Source organism: Lissotriton vulgaris, chromosome 4_1 (assembly GCF_964263255.1).
Source record: "Lissotriton vulgaris chromosome 4_1, aLisVul1.2, whole genome shotgun sequence".
Classification (NCBI taxonomy): domain Eukaryota; kingdom Metazoa; phylum Chordata; class Amphibia; order Caudata; family Salamandridae; genus Lissotriton; species Lissotriton vulgaris.
In genome coordinates, this window is record NC_141691.1 from 616,611,353 (window position 1) to 616,630,303 (window position 18,951).

General features: G+C 46.1%; 2 protein-coding genes across 3 annotated transcripts in view; one reads left to right on the top strand and one right to left on the bottom strand.

The window, feature by feature from the left end:
* The window catches only part of YAE1 (YAE1 maturation factor of ABCE1), a 618,218-nt gene that overhangs the window by 229,016 nt on the left and 370,251 nt on the right, over positions 1-18,951 (bottom strand). Inside the window, exon 1 of one of the 2 annotated variants that reach the window (XM_086964857.1) lies at positions 10,268-10,619. The exons of the other annotated variant lie outside the window; for it this stretch is intronic. The gene's annotated coding sequence lies outside the window, so the exon portion shown is untranslated. Of the gene's footprint in view, positions 1-10,267; positions 10,620-18,951 lie in introns of those variants that run through there. 2 annotated transcript variants of the gene reach the window in all.
* Positions 10,500-18,951, top strand: part of RALA (RAS like proto-oncogene A) — a 261,565-nt gene continuing 253,113 nt past the window's right edge. Inside the window, exon 1 of the mRNA XM_086964861.1 lies at positions 10,500-10,842. The gene's annotated coding sequence lies outside the window, so the exon portion shown is untranslated. The remainder of the gene's footprint in view (positions 10,843-18,951) is intronic.

Genomic DNA, 18,951 nt, shown 5'->3' on the forward strand with positions numbered 1-18,951 from the left:
GTCCGCACCATGCACTTTGTTTACATATTGTGTTTATACTGTACTATACTATGTATAATTTATATGTTGAGTGTATATATTAGGTGTGTGTATATATATTAATTGATTGATTTTAGCCGTCGTTTTAGATATTAGGATAGTTCGTTTTTTATCCTGGTTTTTGATATGGCGACTGATTTTAGTCATGTTACCGATTCCCTCCTTTTTAGATTGTTTTTATGGTGTGAAGATTATTCTTACATATGCAATATTGATGATGTATATAAATTAACTTGTTTTGATAATAGGAAGCCAGGCACTGTTCTGACAGGGCCTAGACTCCCCTTCCTCTCGTATCCCAGTACTGTATTACCTCCAGCACCAGCCACTTTATTTGTAATTGCACTTTATTGATCGCACATTGTCACTTTAGAGGAAGGAATTGTAATTAACAGTAATTTTCCCCTTCAAGACACGAGTGCACTTTAAATATACAAGTGCAATAGTCCAGCCAAAAGGTATGAATGGTATAATGGAGCCGTATGTATGTTTAGGCACCAGAACCTTTCTTTCCCCTCTTGAGCTTCTGTGGCTGGTATTTTTGACGTTTGGAATTCATTTCTTAGTGTTTTTGTTGGATTCACTTTATCACTACTATTACAACAAGAGTAGTGAACAGTTGTATAATGGTGTATTATACCCCAATTCACTAGGGTGAGCACATATTTATTTTAAAAAAGCACAACAATTAGAGTTAGATTGTGATGGACAACCTGGTATATTTCTTTTTCAATGCCATCGGCAAGAGTAAAACAGGCATTCATGCATTTAACACCAATTTATAATCAAAATTGGAAATACTCTTTGCACATTAAATTTGAAAGCACAGTATATGCATAATTTTAATCAACTAACAAACTATGCATTGCTATGATTTATGTATGTATTTATACAGGTATTTTCGAAGTTTGAATAATGGCAGTGTGAGAAAATGCATACAATATTGTATTTATACATGTAGTATTCTTTCTATGTCCACCATTGTCTAACATGTGACCACATGCTATCACTTTAAATGGGCAAAAAGCAATCTGTATCGCCATGTGACCAAGGCCGCTTTGACGGCTGAAACGCGTCATGACAGACCACCTGATGGCTAAATAAAGAATGCTGGAAAAAAGTTGGTCCTTGCCTCGAGTTTTCCTTTGGAAGGAGCGCTGCTGCGAGGTATTTGCAGATATATATATATATATATATATATATATATAGTAACGAAACACTAGGTAAACAACACTAAAAAAAGATTAGATTGACAATTTACCTGTCAAACGACGCAGCTACAACGCGGGAAGCACGACACGCCTTACACATACGCCGGTTCCTGAAGATCTGGAACTTTCCCCAATTAACGTGACGCAATTGCAACGCTACGTCAGAAAACGTTGCAATTTGATTGGACGGAATACACATCAATCAAAATCCAAGGAAAATGTGCAAAATAAACTGAAACGCTAACCTAAATAACATAGGTAGCGTTATGGCACAGGGTAGCGTCCGCCATTTTTACGCTCGGAATAAAAAAGGGAAAAGGGACTAATTCTAGGACTAGGCAAAATTCCGTAATCAAAAGGCACACACATACAAACTCACATAACCACACAAGCTCGCAACAACACAACAACACTCACACATACAACACACTTACAGTCACCCCCACTCACTCACCCTCACTCCCTCACTCACCCTCACACAATTACCCTCACACACCATCTCTCACCATCACACCCCATCACCCTCACGCCCCATCACCCTCACGCCCCATCACCCTCACGCCCCATCACCCTCACGCCCCATCACACTCACGCCCCATCACACTCACGCCCCATCACACTCACGCCCCATCACACTCACGCCCCATCACACTCACGCCCCATCACACTCACGCCCCATCACACTCACGCCCCATCACACTCACGCCCCATCACACTCACGCCCCATCACACTCACACAACACTCACCATCAATCACTCACACAACACTCACCATCAATCACTCACACAATAACCATCACACACAACCACTTACCCTCACTCAATTACCCTCACACACCATCACCCTCACACCCCATCACCCTCACACACCTCACTCAATGCCACAACGTCACTCAACACCACAGCACCACTCAACACCACTGCAACACTCAATGCAACAGAACCACTCAATGCCACAGCATCAGTCAGCGCCAAAAAATCACTCAGCAACACAAAATGCCACAACACACTACAACGCCACTGCACCACTCAATGCCACAGCACCACTCAATGCACAGCATCCATTAACGCCAAAAAAAAACCAAAAAACAGCGTCACTCAACGTCACTGAAACAACAAAAAAACAGCATCAATCAAAGCAACAGCATTACGCCACCCCACAGCATCACTCAATGCCACTGCATCACTCAAAAGGACAGCATCTCTCAGCACCAGCACAGCATCACTCAGCGCAACAACAGCATCACTCAGCGCAACAACAGCATCACTCAGCGCAACAACAGCATCACTCAGCGCAACAACAGCATCACTCAGCGCAACAACAGCATCACTCAGCGCAACATCAGCATCACTCAGCGCAACAACAGCATCACTCTGCGCAACAACAGCATCACTCTGTGCAACAACAGCATCACTCTGTGCAACAACAGCATCACTCTGTGCAACAACAGCATCACTCTGTGCAACAACAGCATCACTCTGTGCAACAACAGCATCACTCTGCGCAAAATACAGCATCACTCTGCGCAAAATACAGCATCACTCTGCGCAAAATACAGCATCACTCAGCTTAACAACAGCATCACTCAGCGCAACCACCGCATAACTCAGCATCGCCACAGCTTCGGTGGTTCAAATATGTTCTCTTAATGTTTTAAGCTTTATTAAAAATGTCACCAAAGATGTGAAAATTTCACTTCTGTTCTTGGATTTTCGTCCCACTAAAATACACTGAATATAATATTAACTACAGTTATTTACAAAAAATTAAACTATTGCCAGTATAAATTACAATCACTTTTATTTAACTATTAATTATTTTAACATAAAAAAACTAATTACAATATCAATACATCTAAGTCACGTACACACAAAAAAACAATCACCATCAAACCATCGGCCTAACACCCCATCACACTCTCACACCATCACCCTCACACACCATCAAGCACTCACACATCGTCAAACACTCACACACCTCACCCTCACACCCTCATAACACCTCAGCCTTACACCCTCACCCATTCTCACTCACCCTCACTCTCACACATGCTCACTCACCCTCACACACTAAAAACACTCTAACGCACTCACACTCACACATCCTAAACAACACAAACACTCATTTCCTCAAAAACTCACTCAAACACTCACACTCACCTACCCTCACACCCACAAACTCCCTCACTCACATTCAAACCCTCACACCCTCAACACCTCATCCTCACACACCCTCACTCACCATATACACTCAACCTCACACTCACACATCCTCACTCACCCTCACAAACTAAAACGCAATAGCACACTCACCATCACACATCCTAAACAACACGAACACTCATTTCCTCAACTCACCAACAACTACATCCTCCAAATACACCCTCAAACACAACACCCTAACGCCACAGCACCTCTAAATGCCACAGCAACACTAAATAACACTACACCACACAATTCCACAGCATTACTCAATGCTACAACATCACTTAATGCCACAGCATCACTTAATATAACAGCATCACTCAATAGCACAGCATCACTCAATGCCACAAACAAAAACAACGCCACAGCATCACTCAGCACCAATCAACGCCACAACAACAGTCAACGCAACAAAACAATTAAATAGCACAGCACCACTCAATACCACATCAACACTCAGCGCCACAGTGTCACGCAGCGCCACAGAATCACGCAGCGCAACAGCGTCACGCAGCGCAACAGCGTCACGCAGCGCAACAGCGTCACGCAGCGCAACAGCGTCACGCAGCGCAACAGCGTCACGCAGCTCAACAGCGTCACGCAGCTCAATACCACATCAACACTCAATACCACATCAACACTCAGTGCCACAGCGTCACGCAGCGCCACAGCGTCACTCAGCGCCACAGCATCACTCAGCGCCACAGCATCACTCAGCGCCACAGCATCACTCAGCGCCGCCACAGCATCACTCAGCGCCAACACAGCATCACTCAGCGCCAACACAGCATCACTCAGCGCCAACACAGCATCACTCAGCGCCAACACAGCATCACTCAGCGCCAACACAGCATCACTAAGCGCCAACACAGCATCAATAGTTCAAATATGTTTTGCCAATGTAACAAAATGTATTCAAAATGTCAAACTAAATCTTAAAAATGCACTTCTGTTCTTGGATTTTCGCCACAATAAAATATACATAATCTTCACTTATTATATTTAATAAACTTTAAGCTAATAGCAATATAAAATAAAATGCATTTTATTTACTTCTTAATTATTAACAAAAATGTAAAAGCCATTGATTTATTTTTATATCAATACATATGAGTCACGTACATACTAAACATGTTGCTTTACAAATGCTAGAGGTGTCACATTTACAAAAATTATAACTATTGACTTTGTAAAAAAGAAAGCTATTACTTTAGCTATTTAGAAAAAAAAACATTAAAAAAAACACCTATAGCTCAAACTTTCCTACTGCGAGACCTATTGCATTTCCAACGCTTGTTATACAGAGAAATCCTTTGTCTAGCAGGGTGCAGGCAGTGTGAGAACCAGCTACAACTGGTTATTGGGAACTCCTTTCACAGGCCAGGCTAGGGACATCAGACGCACCACAGGGGGTGGAGCCAGCATTGAGTGGGGAAAGCCCAGTCCTATTCAGGCCCAGGTGCACCCCTCCCCTCACATCAGCATGCTAAACACTCCATTCACTGCCGGGGCAGACCCTCCCAGACTCTTGGGCCAGGCTCACCAGCCAGCCTCAGCCAATCACACGACAGACAGAAATTACACAAATATGCCAACTTCTAGAAGTGGCACTTTCACACTAGACACAATCATGCCGCATATACCATTGCGCAGCATTCAATCTCACGAGTTCGCACATACCAAATTCGACCCTGCACTCCCCACACATCAGGAACTACCATGGGCATACATATTCCCCATTCATTCCTATGGGAGGGAAGGTCACTCTCACCACTCACACAGAGCTCTCACACACTTTACACTGTACCATAACTCTGTATTTTATACAGGCTTAAACCTTCCTTTCAAATATTACCAAGTTACCTAAAGTAGGCCTTACTGTCCTTAAGAGAGGGCAAAATTATATTTAAGCGCCGAGACACCCTCGGGTATTTGCGCGCTATAAAAATTGCATAAACATAAACAGTGAAAAAGTGCGCAGAGGCCTAAAATCACCAATACCAGGTCACAGAAACAGGCTAGGAAAAAGCAAAAAGTTTCGGGGTGAACCTGCCAAAAAGGGCCAGGTCCAACAGCGCCAATAAGGCGGAGGTGACCAGCCTGCAGCGAGTCCAAAGTGCTGCCGCACGTGTCCTGCTCAGGCTCCCTAGAAGCTGGTCTACGTCGGGCACCGTGAGCGGCCTTCACTGGTTATCTGTTCCTAAAAGGATTGAATTTAAAGCACTTTGTCTTGCCTTTAAAATCCTTAAACTCTCCCCCCCCCCCCCCCCCCGAGATTCTATCCAACCTTTTGATCCCTTACGTCCCCAAGCGTCAGTTACACTCTGTTGAGCATCTGTTGGCTGTGGTCCCCCGGGTAAAACGTACCAGAGCCGGGGGGCGGTCTTTCCGCTATTTGGCCGCTAAGCTGTGGAATTCTCTTCCTGCTCAGACCCGTCGCTTGGATGGCCTACTTTCTTTCCGTAAGGCCATTAAAACCTATTAGTTCCCTGCGGGCTAGTCCTGCTGCCTTTCTGAGCCCGCTTTCAGCGCCGGGATGCCCCTTTGCTGGGGCAGCTGCGCGCTTTATAAAATTACATCATAATAATATTAACAGTAATTTTCATTAATAAATCTGAAAGATTATTGTGAAATTCTTGAGGTGGTTTCAATATAAGGTCATACAATCTGGTGAAGAAGTGAGTGGACGACCTGAAAAAGCTTTTGTAGTATTGTATAATGGGCAATTCTAGCTGCAAAATAGCTTGCACAAGTAGGTTGTCCAAGATGTTTATATAAACAAAGTTTTGTTCGTAAAAATACTAGCTCACAAGGAGAAAAATTATTTGGCGTCCTAAAAGTACTATTATACCAAGGTGTAGAAGGGCAAGACCATTGGGGGCCAGAAGAATAAACTGGGATGGTCTTGTCTAAAGCATGCTCAATACTGCTGTTGAAAGCCTTAATACTTAATCTAAAGAATAGGAGGAGAAAATAAATAAGGAGTATTGTGCTTCAATAAGGGCATTAGTAGACCTTTCCTGGTACAATCTGGACCAGGCATGTTTACTAAGAGTCACCCTAGAGGCACATCTGTAAGAACAAATTATTCCCGGCAGGTGGCAATGAAAATACACAAAGAAACTGTATGTCCAGTTCCACAGAATGTTTAGAAGGGACTCTGATCTTTGTTTCAGAAGACCCTTGTAGCAACGTTTGCTGATATGGATGCAAAGAATCAGCTTCTGCTAGTCTCTCTGCAGTCTACATTCTGTGGGGTTCCAAAGCACTGCTTCATGGTGCAATACAAGTGATGGACAATGATGACCTTGTACTAATCCTTACTCCTTGGAAATGCTACATATCTAATCTCAGTTACAGTATTTTGAACAGCCAAGTTTTGTCTATACCTCTATGTTTAACCATGCCAATGAAGCATGATTGGGTTTAATTCTAGAAGTACTTAAGACAAACATTTTCATTGACTACTTTCAAGGGTTTCAATGAGCTTACTTGTCAAATGCATAGCAGTCATTTACCATACTTATGTTCTCTCGGGGATCTTTACTTGTTAAATTTGTTTTAAGACTTAACACAAAAGTATTATTTTATATATTTTTAGGTCTCGGCCTGACGTCAGCAGCGCATGCGCTGCTCTCGTCATACGAGACTTCTTGGAATCGATAAGATTCCAGAAGCTGCGTCCAAGCTCTGCCTTCAGCTTTCATTTGTGCGCGTCCTTTGGCGTCATGACTTATGCCTAAAAGAAGTGCAATGATTGCACTGAAGGCATGCCAATCATTCTTTGTTGCCACCCTGTCTGCTTTTAGGCACACCCACTCGGATTGGATCATTTACAGGCAGATTTACACTCTTTATTTTAAAGGACACAAAGCACTTTTTTTGCTAATTTGCAGGGTCGTCCACAGGCTTGTAATGGCAGTCTACAGCCTCTACTGCTTCAGACCCCGACCCTCGCAAAATGTGGAATTCTGCTGCATCATCAACACACCTTATCTCTCTGGTGTTTGGCTTTTTAAAGCAATCTACTCATGCATTTATTTGCACACTATGATGAGATGACGAGTATATTTTGTTGAGGCGGGGTTGGACTACAGAGGTATGTTTGAATGGTCAGAGCCTTTAGAGCCAGATAACTAGGTCAGCTAAGCTGCTTTAGAGCCAGAGAACCAGGTCAGCAGAGCTGCTCTAGAGCCTAAGAACTAGGTCAGCAGAGCTGCTCTAGAGGCAGAGAACCAGGTCAGCAGAGCTGCTCTAGGGGCAGAGAACCAGGTCAGCAGAGCTGCTTTAGAGCCAGAGAACCAGGGCAGCAGAGCTGCTCTAGAGCCTAAGAACTAGGTCAGCAGAGCTTCTCTAGAGCCAGAGAACCAGGTCCGTAGAGCTGCTCTAGAGCCAGAGAACCAGGTCCGTAGAGCTGCTCTAGAGCCAGAGAACCAGGTCCGTAGAGCTGCTCTAGAGCCAGAGAACCAGGTCAGCAGAGCTGCTCTAGAGCCAGAGAACCAGGTCAGCAAAGCTGCCCTAGAGCCAGAGAACCAGGCCAGCAGAGCTGCTCTAGAGCCAGAGAACCAGGCCAGTAGAGCTGCTCTAGAGCCAGAGAACCAGGCCAGCAGAGCTGCTCTAGAACCAGAGAACCAGGTCAGCAGACCTGCTCTAGAACCAGAGAACCAGGTCAGCAGAGCTGATTTAGAACCATAGCACCAGGTCAGTGGAGCTGCTTTAGAGCCAGAGAACCAGGTCAGCAGAGCCGTTGTAGAGCTAGAATTCCATCCAGGTGAGCAGAGCTGCTCTAGAGCCAGCGAACCAGGTCAGCAGAGCAGCTTTGGAGCCATAGACCCAGGTCAACAGAGCTGCTTTAGAGCCATAAAACAGGTCAGCAGAGTTACTTTAGAGCCAGAGAACCAGGTCAGCAGAGCCGTTGTAGAGCCAGAGTTTCATCCAGGTGAGCAGAGCTGCTGTAAAGCCAGAGAACCAGATCAAAAAGGGGTTGGTGATGGACGGAGCTTCTGAATCAATCAGACACTCACACCCAGTCGAGAGATCTGGGTTTAATCCATCACCGTTCTTTAGCCCACTCTGCCACCCCAGTTCTGACATGGCTATATGCAAATCAGTCTGACCGTGTGCCTCATGGGAACAGTGCAGCCCGAACTGCCAAGCCATATCTTCCCTGGACCGGAAACAAGCTTCTGAGGACTGGTTTCTGGCATTTCAGCCTTATTCAGCCCGGCTTGCTTGTTTGTGGTGTGGAGTGCAAAAAAATGATGGATTTAGGCCCAGATCCTTGTACTGGGGTGAATGTATGACATTGTTCTACATTCTGTCCATCAACTGTGTTTTTTGCAATTTTCACCCAGAGAACCAGGTCAGCAGAGCTTCTCTAGAGCCAGAGAACAAGGTCAGCAGAGCTGCTCTAGAACCAGAGAACCAGGTCAGCAGAGCTGCTCTAGAACCAGAGAACCAGGTCAGCAGAGCTGATTAAGAGCCCTAGCACCGGGTCAGTAGAGCTGCTTTAGAGCCAGAGAACTAGGTCAGCAGAGCTGCTTTAGAGCCATATAAGAGGGCAGCAGAGCTACTTTAGATCCAGAGAACCAGGTCAGCAGAGCCGCTGTAGAGCCAGAGAACCAGGTCAGCAGAGTTGCTCTAGAGCCTGAGAAACAGGTCAGCAGAGCTGCTTTAGAGGCAGAGAACCAGGCCAGCAGAGCTGCTGTAGATCCAGAGAAACCAGGTCAGCAGAGCTGCTTTAGAGGGAGAAAAACGGGTCAACAGAGCTGCTTTAGAGCCAGAGTACAAGGTCAGCAGAGATGCTCTAGAGCTAGAGAACCAGGTCAGCAGAGCTGCTCTAGAGCCAGAGAACCAGGTCAGTAAAACTGCTTTAGAGCCATAGAATCGGGTCAGCAGAGCTGCTTTAGAACCAGTGAACCAGGTCAGTAGAACTGTTGTAGAGCTACTCTAGAGCCTAAGAACTAGGTCAGCAGTGCTGCTCTAGAGACAGGTCAGCAGAGCTGCTGTAGAGCAAGAGAAATCAGGTCAGCAGAGCTGCTATAGAGGCAGAGAAACCAAGTCAGCAGAGCTGCTTTAGAGGGAGAGAACCAGGTCAGCAGAGCTGCTTTAGTGCCAGAGAACCAGGTCAGCAGAGCTGCTCTAGCAAACACTGACTGACTGACAGACACTGACTGACAGACATACACTGACTGGCTGACTGACACTCTGACTGACTCTGACAGACTTCGACTGACACTGACTGACAGGCACTGACTGACACTGACTAACATTAGGTTTCACCTTTCATTAAGTTAAAGCCATTTGCTTTGCTATACAATACCATTAGCAAAGCAAATGGCTTTAACTTAATCGAAGGCGAGACCTATTGCATTTTCAATGCTTGTTTAGAGCTCCCACTGGTTTAAAAGCGCGATCGCTTTGTGTTCCTTGAGCGGCAAGGAGTACAGTGAACTGGAAGAAGCAAGCGTGGAAAATAGCAATTCAGGATAACAACGAGGATTAGTGGCTTCCAGGCCAAGGAACATTAGGACTTGGCGCATCAAGTGAAGGTACTGCAGTTGAATGTCTCCTTGCCCATTACTAAGATCCTGCTCTATAGAAGAATTCGTAAACTATGGCAAGCTAATCACGTTATCCAAAGTTGGAACTACCATTAAATCATATAGAAAATAAGAAATGTGACCGACTTACACTGGCCTAAAAAACACTTCAAATGTTTAAAAGGTAAAGTATTTGAAGAGGCTGCAGCAGGACTGTGTATATAGTCAATGAATGCAAGCATGTTGCAGAAGAACTGCTCCGCGTCCTACCTCGCTTCGAGCAAATGTTGGACAGGGGCAGCGGACTCCAGAAAACCCCTGAGAGCTGAACGGGAAGCAATTAATACGTTTTGACTCTCTACGATCACCGCTGTCCAGGGCATCACGCAGGAACGTCACACTGCCTCGACGTGATGACATCCCGGAGCACGCCACACAGTGACAACGCTTGATACAATCGCGCGTCCGGGGAAATGTAGTTCTGTACCGTGCTCTGATCAGTGAGCTCATTCAGCGCAGATTATCTGTTATTTATTACTAGAGGCATTACTCGCAGAGATCACGCCCTCTTCTAGCCACACGTGGCTGGTTACTCCGGTATCACGATTATTCAGTAAACCGTTTTAAAATTGTATCCTTCCGCATAAGTTGTGCGCTGTGTATCCTTCCGCCCTTCCCCGCCCCTATGCCGGGACTGGGCGTGTCCTCGAGTGGTGCGGGGTGGTGGCTGCTGGATCCTGATGTTGGCTGAGCGTCTGCGGCCGCGCTAGTACTCAACCTTCCTCACGGAGTCAGAGGAAGCCGGGGAGAACGGCCCCACGGTGGGTGGGCCGGCCTCCGCAAAGGTAAGGAGAAGGCAGCATTGCGCGCCTTACGGAGACAGGCCTCCACATTTAACATCCTTGTCAAGCCGCATCGTTAACCCTGGGGCGGGGCTGGTGCTCATCGCACACAGGACTCTGTGCACTATTAATGGCGGAGGCGTAAAACTTGGGGATGCGACACCCGTGTCTTTGAAATGTCAAGCACTCTCCTTCAAGAGGCATCAGGAGCTGGGCCTTACCACCCCACCCCTTGTATTTTTGTGTATTGTTTGCTGCTGTATTTTATAACGCTTATTTGGGCGATCTCTCCATTCGCGAGAAGGGGCGTCATTATGTTCAGTATTCCTTTTCTTTCGAAGTGGCTTGTTTGTATATTAAAAAAACAATGCTGCTTCCCAGAGCTGTCCCTCACAGAGGGCGTAAGCAATTTATAAGTCTTGCATTGGTTCATCCCTGGGCTACTCTTGCATGTTATGTTAGTGATTAGTGCTAATATGTACTTTGCGCCCCTTCTTCCTTTGTATTGGATTCACGTTTCTATCAACAGTCAGTCTTATGAGTCTCTAGCAACTAGGAGTAAGGAATCGCCACAATTTGAACTGTTGCTAAATACTTGTAAGAGTTTTTAAGCGGAACATACAGGGGTTGGTTGGTTGGGTACCTAGAGTTTTCCGTTAAGTGTATAATACTGGACGCGTCCTTTATTCCCAACAGCTGCTGCATTGTCCTTTCTTTACGTCTTTTTGTACGAAACGGGCAACCATCTAATCTCACGAACACCCAAGTGTCATTCTCCAGATGTTGTTTATATCTTTTTAAAGATGCTGAACAAAGATTAATCGCAGCGTTAAATAAGTGAAGAGTTTTTAGAGGAAGGATGTTTTTTCCCGGGCATGATCTGTCATTGTCAATGGATCGACCCCCCCCCCCCCCTCTGTGAAACTCCCTTTACCTATGATGTTTGTGTGTTTTAACTCGGTTCTCTTGTTGTGTCGAAAGGTGGAATCGCACCAAATGCTTGCCTCCCTATTTAACTGCCGGAGTGAGTTATCCTCATTGCAACATTAACTATTACATGTATTGCTTCTCTATTCAAGCATTTGCTGGTACTTGTACAAAGAAGGCTTGCACATATATATAATTTAGAAATAGGACAATTCATTTACTTGATATTCACCATCAATCCTGTGAGATTCTCTATTTGAGGGTGCTTAATTAGAAAGTACATGAGCCGCTGGCTTTACATACTTCGTGAAATTTGACAGATTGGGATCTTAAAACCATAACCGACTCGGATCTATTCAGTGATACAACTAACTTTCATAACTTTAAACCGTGAATGTACCCTGGGGTGTTTACAAATGTGTAGGAACCAACAACACGAATATGCTTTATTTAACACGTACTGTGTGCCTAGGTTTTCGTCTCATTTCTTTCTTCTCTGCTACTTAGAGCATGGGTTCACATCATGTATGAGTACATCTTCCTGACTCTGCAGTGATGTTATGCCATTTTGCGTGTTTATTTTAAGTTCGTGAGCTTTCTTTTAAGCTGTACAATAATTGCATTTTTCATCACATACAGCTAACTTCCATTTGCAGTTGTTTCTTTAATTTATGTGTCTTTATAATGTTCACTCTTCACAAACTTGACTACGACGTGCTATGTGTTGACAGTTTAAATAAAACCCGGAGATGATGCCAGCTCATTCATTCTCTTTAAGAGGGTCGACTGCAACTACCTTATTTTGCACAGTGTATTTGCATTAAACATGCTGCTAAAACATATGTGAATGAGTAAATGGAGGGTGGTGGTTATGAACTTTGAGTATGCAATGGGAAAACAAACAAGTGTTTGCAATGCAATAGGTCTCGCGTTTGTTAAACTTAAAGCTTTTGGTGTTGGAAATGACTGTTTTTTACTTTCTTGTTTTTTACTTGCTGTGGAGTAATTATATTTGTCTAGTCCTATTGGCACTGGTATAAAAAAGCAAAAGTAACCAACATTTGTCATTTTTAACCCCAACAACTTTTAATTGACAATGCAATAAGTCTATCATTCTCTGTTCAGATACTGCACTTTGGAATCGAAAAAGATCAGAAAAAGGCGACATTTGCAGTCAAAATGTTTTTTTCTTTTTTTGGATCCATTTCACTGGAGAACTACACTGATGAGCAGTAAAATCAAGGTGGCTCACTACAATAAACAATGTTCAACACGTTATAAACTATAAAAAAAATCTGTATAGAACCCAATACAATAGTGAAGTGTTGAGGGTTCGGCTAAGGGTTTGAGTTGTACAGTATAGGGCGCTCACACAGTGCCATTATAGTGAGTAGTGATGGACAAATTGCGTTGGACGGTGCTACCAGTATAGAGGAAAACCCTGAAGCCTCTCAAAGGTGGTAGGGCACGGGATGCTTGAACAGCATATAAAATATACAGCAGGTACTGGGCACATGTTTGATAAAGACAAAATTAGTAGTACAGTAGTTCGAGAGAAAAACAATGGACACCGGTGGTAAGGTAAAGACAGTAGATGATGCTTTATATAGGTCTTTTTTTCTCTCTGTTTTTACAAACGCCAGCCGACACGTGTTTCATCAACAGGGCAGTGCCTGTGACTCATCAGGGCTGTAAGACCTATTATAATATGTAAATTGGTAATTGGTGAGTTTTGAGCAAACTTATAACACAGAAAAGAAGGACTTCAGCAGCAGTCATTCTTTTCTGTGTCCATGCTATTTGCATTGGAGAACGTTAGTCACCGGCTAATTCTGTGATCCGCAGTTGGCCCTTTTCTTGCGGTCAGCAAGCAGCCGCCATACTGTAACTCCCGGACGCCCTCCCTATTACCCCTGGTGCCGTAATTCACCCGTGGTTGGCCCTTGATCAACTTCGTAAATGGGCTCTAACCTTCTCCAATGCATATAGCACAGACTCCGTACTTCCAAAATTCCCCTGGATCCTTGCTCGCCTATCAGGCAGCGTAATTTCAAGCTTGCTATATACTCTTGTCGTGATGATGATCTATGTACCTAGGTACATATGAAGGGGTCAGTGTCAATTGCCAAAAGGATACATTATATAGATTAAATCTTAGCCAATCCAATATATTGAATGCACAATTTATTTAGCACAGTAATCGGTGGAGAAAAAGCATCCATCAATAAATTCCAAGCATTATGTATTCCGTTTCATACATAATGGAAAACATAAATTAGTTATTTATACAAAGCTATGAACACTTTTATCAATCAAAGTTTAAACATAATATTCTCATAAGTATATCTCGGCGCACTCTGTGATAAAGAGAAAAGGTAGTTAGGTGGGATAGGTGTGATGGGATAAGTGTTGGGACTGGGTAAAGGTGTTGTGACCATAACACAATCACAATAAAACTGAATAGAACCTTTACAGTCTGATTTAGATCAACAGTTCCATATAGCTCTCTTTACATAGGATGCGTTTAATTCCATCTATTCTCTTCCTATGTGTGGAAAAGTGAAGTAGTTAGGTCTACGTTTCGACCCCGCAAGTTGTAGGGGTTGATTGAAACCTCATTCTGGGGTCTTCATCAGGACATAGTGGAGAAGAGAGTGCCTACAAATAATAAGATTGCAGTGAATGTATCACTCCCTTCAGGAAGGTCTAAAGTCTAAAAGGATTGGCGAATAATCAAATTCATACTTTACATTGGGCCATCGTTGGTTCCTGTGGTGAGAAATTCAACCTGCAATTAATTAAAAGGCTTAAATTAAAAAAGGGGTTACCAATTGATAGGGGGTCCTATCTCAGTTGGGCGGAGGGACACTTACTGGGATCATGCATACATCCAATCCGAATTCTCGTCAAATGTTGGAAGGTCGCAGAGGGAGCAGGCACAACGTCACCATTCCCTGGTGGTTTTATAAAAATGGTATGCAGAATTGTTAGGTGTATTGCATGGTACATAAGGTCACAGTTGTCATCCAATATTAGGGTATATTACGCCCTCTGCACTGGGTGAAGACAGAACGTCGTCAAGTCAATAAATTTATATAGCACGCTACATACCCAGAGGGTCTCAAGGCGCTTGAAGAAGGATGGGGAATTACTTGTCAAATATCCACGTTTTAAGTTGCTTTCTGAATGCTAGGTGGTTCTGAGTAAGGCGAAGGTGAGTGGGAAGTGAGTTCCAGGTTTTAGCTGTCAGGTAGGAGAAGGATCTACCTCCCATGGTGGTTTTGTTGATGCGAGGTACAGTGGCAAGGACTTGGTTGGAGGATCGTAGCTGGCGGGGGGGGGGGTGTAGAAGGACAGTCGTGTGTTGAGGCATTCAGGTCCGGTTTCGTAGAGTGCTTTGTGTGCCTGGGTAAGGAGGCAGAAGGTAATCCTCTTGTTGACGGGGAGCCAGTGGAGGTTTTTCAGGTGACCAGAGATGTGTTCTTTACGCGGGATGTCTAGTATGAGCCTGGCTGAAGCGTTCTGGATGCGTTGGAGTTTTTTCTGGAGTTTTGCGGTGGTACCGGCGTAGAGGGTGTTTCCGTAGTCCAGTCGGCTCGTTACCAGAGCGTGGGTGACTGTTTTTCTAGTTTCGGTGGGGATCCAGCGAAATGTTTTTTTGAGCATGCGAAGAATGTTGAAGCAAGATGAAGAAACGGCGTTGACTTGTCTGTTCATCGAGAGTGAGGAATCCAGGATGACGCCCAGGTTCCGTGCGTGGTCCGTCGGGAGGGGTGCTTTTCCAAGGGCCTCTGGCCACCAAGAGTCGTCCTAGGCGGAGGGGGAGGTGCCTAGGATGAGGACTTCTGTTTTGTCTGAGTTCAGTTTCAGACGGCTGTGCTTCATCCATTCTGCTACTTCTTTCATTCCTTCATGCAAGTTGGTTTTGGCAGTGTTAGGGTCTCTGGTGAGTGATAGGATCAGTTGAGTGTCGTCGGCGTAGGAGATGATGTTGAGGTTGTGTTGGCGTGCGATGAGCGCGAGGGGGCTCATGTATACGTTGAAGAGGGTGGGGCTGAGTGAAGATCCTTGTGGTACGCCGCAGATGACTTCAGTGGCCTCTGACTTGAATGGTGGAAGGCGGACTCTGAGTTCTTCCGGTGAGGAACGAGGTGATCCATTCTAGTGCTTTTCCTTGGATTCCGACGTTTCTGAGGCGTTGTAAAAGGGTGTTATAACAGACCGTGTCGAAGGCAGCGGAGAGGTCGAGGAGGATGAGGGCGACTGTGTCTCCATTGTCCAGTAGAGTTCGAATGTCGTCTGTTGCTGCGATGAGGGCGGTTTCAGTGCTGTGCTTGGCTCGGAAGCCGGATTGTGAGGAGTCGAGGGATTTGTTGGTTTCGAGGAATGCGGCGAGCTGGTTGTTGACCGCTTTCTCGATGACTTTGGCCGGGAAAGGAAGGAGTGAGATAGGGCGGTAGTTTTTGAGTTCGGTGGGGTCAGCTGTGGGTTTTTTCAGGAGGGCGCTGAGTTCGGCATGTTTCCAGCTTTCCGGGAAGGTTGCGGAGTTGAGGGAGCAGTTGATGACGTCTCGGAGGTGCGGTGCTATGATGGAGTCTGCTTTGTTAAAGATGTGGTGAGGGCATGGGTCTGTGGGGGATCCTGAGTGGATGGAGTTCATCAGACGGATGGTGTCCTCAGTGGAGATTGGCTTCCAGTCATTGAGGATGTTCAGGGGGGGTGGGGGTCCTGCAGGGGGTTGTGTGGGTTGGTCTTTGGGTTGGTTGTTGAAGCTGTTGTGGATGTCTGCAATTTTGTTGTGGAAGAATGAGGCTAGGGAGTCGCAGAGGTCTTGAGAGGGGGTGATGTCGTTGGAGTTGGCTGAGGGGTTGGTAAATTCCTTGACGATGTTGAATAATTCTTTGCTGTTTTGGGCGTTATCTAGTCGGTCCTTGAAAGCGGCTTTCTTGGCATTCCGGATCAGTTGGTGGTGTGTGCGGGTGGCGTTTTTGAGGGCATCCTTGGTGCTGGTGGTTGGGTCTTTTTTCCAGGCCTTCTCAAGGGAGCGACAGAGTTTCTTGGATTTCTTAAGATCATCGTTGAACCAGGAGGCCTTCTTGCTGCCTAGTTTGATTTGTCGTTTTTTCAGTGGTGCTAGGATGTCGGCGCTGTTGGATAACCATTGGGTGAGGTTGGTGGCTGCTTGGTCTGGGTTTGAGGAGTAGGCTGGGGGGTTTTGAAGAAGAGAAGAGGAGATCTGGTCGATGGTGATTTTGTTCCAGTTTCTTTGCAAAGTGGGTTGGGGGTGGTTGTTGGATGTGCACTTGTTGTAGGTAAAGTGAACGCAGCTGTGGTCGGTCCAAAGGAGAGCTGTGGTGTGGCTGAAGGAGACATGTTTGCTGGAGGTGAAGATAGGGTCGAGTGTGTGACCTGCGATGTGGGTGGGGGTAGTGACGAGTTGTTTAAGTCCGAGGTTGGCGAGGTTGTCCAAAAGGGTGGTGGTGTTGCGGTCGTTGTTCTTTTCAAGGTGAAAGTTGAGGTCTCCCAAAAGGATGTAATCCTCGGAGGGGAGCGCGTGTGGAGTGATGAAGTCCGTGATGTCTTCACTAAATTGCGCGGGGTCCTGGTGGCCTGTAAAGGAGGGTGCCTCTGAGTGTGGTCTTGTTGTCGACGTGGATCTGGTAGTGAAGGTGTTCAGAGTTGGCGAGATTGACGTCTGAGCTGGTTGAGATGCGGATGGATTTCTTATGGACGATAGCGATGCCTCCTCCTGTGTGGCCGGTACGGTCCTTGCGAATGATCTTATAGCCTTCCGGGATGGCAATGGTGATGTCTGGGGCTGATGAGGTGTTCATCCATGTTTCTGTTAGGAAGGCGACGTCCGGAGAGATGGTGTCTAGTAGATTCCAGAGGTCAATGGCGTGCCTGTGGACCGAGCGGGTGTTGAGCAGGATGCATTGTAAGTGGTTGGGGTTGGATGTTCGTTGTGTGCGCGTAGATGAGGAGTTGTTCTTGGTGCCGTCGAACTTGCAGGAGTAGCAGGAAAAGGGACCATGGGTGTGTCCCGGAGCGGCTAGGACGCAGTTGGGGGAGCGGCCGGGGTTAAGGGCTAGGAGGGTGGAGGCATCGTAGGTGATGCGAGTGGGCTGGGCATTACGGGGACTAGGGGTTCTGGCGCTGGGCGCGGTCCAGGCGCGGATGGGCGTAGACAGGCTTACCTTTGGCGCGAATGGGGCGCGGTCGCGGCGCGTGAACGCTGCGCGCAAAAACATCTGTCATAAGTGGATAGTGGAAGGGGAGAGGCGAGGGAGGGTCAGCAGGGAGGCGGGAGCGTGATTGGAGGGACGGGACTGGGACTGGCCAAACAACAAAATGGCAGCAACAGTAAACAACAGTGATCAGGGAGAGGATGGGGCGAGCAGTGAGCACAAAATTAAAATACACAGCAGCGCTATGCTTACAGCGCGTTGAAGCAGGATGCAGCGCTATGGGATGTGGCAACAATGAAATGCAGTACAAGTAGCGTCTCCTCACAGGCACAGTGCGTCTCTAATCAATGTAGCCAATCAAGTTAAGTTAAAAGCACAAGTAGCGTCTAAACATGAGGCACAATGCGGCGCTATGAAATGAGATGGAATGCGACCCCAAAAGATAGCAAGCAGAGCCCAGGCAGCGTGGAGCAAGAAGCGCTACGATACCAGGAGGGAATGCGTGGAGCGGCCGCTTCTGTGCAGGACAGGACGGTCACAGCTCACATGGGGGGTGGGGTCGGTCTCTACTCTTAGTGGGAGGGAGGGTCAGCAGGGAGGCGGGAGCGTGATTGGAGGGACGGGGCTGGGACTGGCCAAACAACAAAATGGCAGCAGCAGTAAACAACAGTGATCGGGGAGAGGATGGGGCGAGCAGTGAGCACAAAATTAAAATACACAGCAGCGCTATGCTTACAGCGCGTTGAAGCAGGATGCAGCGCTATGGGATGTGGCAACAATGAAATGCAGTACAAGTAGCGTCTCCTCACAGGCACAGTGCGTCTCTAATCAATGTAGCCAATCAAGTTAAGTTAAAAGCACAAGTAGCGTCTAAACATGAGGCACAATGCGGCGCTATGAAATGAGTTGGAATGCGACCCCAAAAGATAGCAAGCAGAGCCCAGGCAGCGTGGAGCAAGAAGCGCTACGATACCAGGAGGGAATGCGTGGAGCGGCC